Source organism: Bufo gargarizans, chromosome 6, assembly GCF_014858855.1.
Source record: "Bufo gargarizans isolate SCDJY-AF-19 chromosome 6, ASM1485885v1, whole genome shotgun sequence".
Lineage (NCBI taxonomy): Eukaryota > Metazoa > Chordata > Amphibia > Anura > Bufonidae > Bufo > Bufo gargarizans.
In genome coordinates this window covers 253,564,088-253,567,145 of record NC_058085.1, presented here as the reverse complement: position 1 = coordinate 253,567,145, position 3,058 = coordinate 253,564,088, and positions in this window count along the sequence as shown.

Below are 3,058 nucleotides of genomic sequence, written 5' to 3'. Positions count from 1 at the left end.
CGGTTGGAGCCTGCAGTGGTCACGTGCGCTGTGGGAACCAGCGGGTTGTGATGAATACTGAGGCGAAAGGCATTTTATATTGGGGAATGGCGGAGTGTGGGAGACTGTGGCCGCCGAGAAGCAAATAGAGGAGCTTTTTATAGGGAGCCTGTGTCCACAGGTCACAGTGTACTGACAGAATATACTGACAGAACATAGGAGCCTGTGCCCACAAGTCATTGTACTGACAGAACATAGGAGCCTTCTATAGCCAGCCTGTGCCCACAAGTCATTGTACTGACAGAATATAGGAGCCTTCTATAGCCAGCCTGTGCCCACAGGTCACAGTGTACTGACTGAATATAGGAGCCTTCTATAGCCAGCCTGTGCCCACAAGTCACAGTGTACTGACAGAATATAGGAGCCTTCTATAGCCAGCCTGTGCCCACAGGTCACAGTGTACTGACTGAATATAGGAGCCTTCTATAGCCAGCCTGTGCCCACAAGTCACAGTGTACTGACAGAATATAGGAGCCTTCTATAGCCAGCCTGTGCCCACAGGTCACAGTGTACTGACAGAATATAGGAGCCTTCTATAGCCAGCCTGTGCCCACAAGTCATTGTACTGACAGAATATAGGGAGCCTGCGCCCACAGGTCACAGTGTACTGACAGAATATAGGAGCCTGTGCCCACAAGTCATTGTACTGACAGAATATACTGACAGAACATAGGAGCCTTCTATAGCCAGCCTGTGCCCACAAGTCATTGTACTGACAGAATATACTGACAGAACATAGGAGCCTTCTATAGCCAGCCTGTGCCCACAGGTCACAGTGTACTGACAGAATATAGGAGCCTTCTATAGCCAGCCTGTGCCCACAGGTCACAGTGTACTGACAGAATATAGGAGCCTTCTATAGCCAGCCTGTGCCCACAGGTCACAGTGTACTGACTGAATATAGGAGCCTTCTATAGCCAGCCTGTGCCCACAGGTCACAGTGTACTGACAGAATATAGGAGCCTTCTATAGGGAGCCTGTGCCCACAAGTCATTGTACTGACAGAATATAGGAGCCTTCTATAGCCAGCCTGTGCCCACAGGTCACAGTGTACTGACAGAATATAGGAGCCTTCTATAGCCAGCCTGTGCCCACAGGTCACAGTGTACTGACTGAATATAGGAGCCTTCTATAGCCAGCCTGTGCCCACAGGTCACAGTGTACTGACTGAATATAGGAGCCTTCTATAGCCAGCCTGTGCCCACAGGTCACAGTGTACTGACTGAATATACTGACAGAATATAGGAGCCTTCTATAGGGAGCCTGTGCCCACAAGTCATTGTACTGACAGAATATAGGAGCCTTCTATAGGGAGCCTGTGCCCACAAGTCATTGTACTGACAGAATATAGGAGCCTTCTATAGCCAGCCTGTGCCCACAGGTCACAGTGTACTGACTGAATATACTGACAGAATATAGGAGCCTGTGCCCACAAGTCACAGTGTCGGCGCCTTCTATACTGGCTGGTGACAGAATATAGGAGCTGTTGTCATACCAGGCCACGGCTCTAACTCCGCCCAAAGCATACACTCACCCAGTGTCCTTAACCCTTTACTGACCCAAAGATTTTATGCTCCCTGCCTTCCCGGAGCCATAACTTTTTTATTTTTCTGTTCACATATCCATATGAGGGCTTGTATTTTGTGACATAAGTTGAACTTTCTAATGGCATACTATGTAGTGGAGAGCAGGGGAAAAAAATCCAAATAGGGTGGAATAAAAAAAAAAAAAAACGCAATTCTGCCAGTTTTACAGCATTTTAATACAGGGAAAAAACTTTTGAAAACATTTCTTCCTTGTATTGCCATATTCTAACTTTTATAAAATATACTTATGTCTATTGAGATGTGGTTCACAGAGCGCCCTCACGCTGTGCACAGCCAAGGACCAGGAAGCGGTGAGTACAGAGCCGTCAACCGGTACTAATGTGCGCCTCCATAATGGAAGCACTCGTTAGTATTCACCCCATAAGGTGCAGGGATGTTTTTCCCCCCACTGTGTCTTATGGGGCGAAAAATTACGGTATATGCTGTGTTGTTCAGTTTATCTACAGTATGTAGCCTGCTCACATACCAGAAACAGTCAAATAACATATATGGCACAATACAGTACTACATAAATGTTAGAGATTTGCAAAGTAATTAGTAAAATCAGCTTTAAGACTGCAAATATGCAAGCGACTGGGTGTTGATTTCAGCAACTTTTTCGTTAAGAAACTGAAGAAAAGAAAATTGAATATTAAAGGGACACTGACAGGCCCAATAAGCATATTTAGATATATATATATCACAGTACAGGTCTTATAAAGTGTATTACAATCATCTAAGTATCCCCCCTGTCCACCTTATAAATACAGAAAACTGAAGTTTTAAAACCTGCTTGAAGCGTCTTCAATCTGCCCAAGGGGCGGCGTTTCATCTCCACTTGCGCCCAGCCAGCCGCCCCCAACTGCTGTTTTGAAGCGTCGCCCAGCTCATCAATATTAACTTCGCTGGGCGGCTACTACTCTCCCCGACGCAAGATCCGGAGCATGCCCAATACAATCCTATGGGCATCGTCCTCCGTCTAATCTTCAGCGCATGTGCCCAGCACCCTCACTGGCCGGGATCACATCGCGCCTGCGTACAGACAGTCTGCGTCTTCGCAGGTTTTAAAACTTCAGTTTTCTGTATGTATAAGGTGGACAGGGGGGATACTTAGATGATTTTAATACACTTTGTAAGACCTGTACTGTGATATATATACCTAAATATGCTTATTGGGCCTGTCAGTGTCCCTTTAAATTTAAATGTTACAAAAATGTATGAGATACAGTCTTGATGTATTTTTTCCTACAGAGAATTGCTGCAAAATGCTGTGTTTAAGGCTACACATGTCCCATTCTTGTCCGTTTTAGGCATTGTTACAATGGATCCGCAAAAAAAAGGGATGGCATCCTATTTTTTTTTTTTTTGCGGATCTGCAATTTGTGGACTGCAGAACACATACGGTCGTGTGCATGTAGCCTAAAATTAATAAA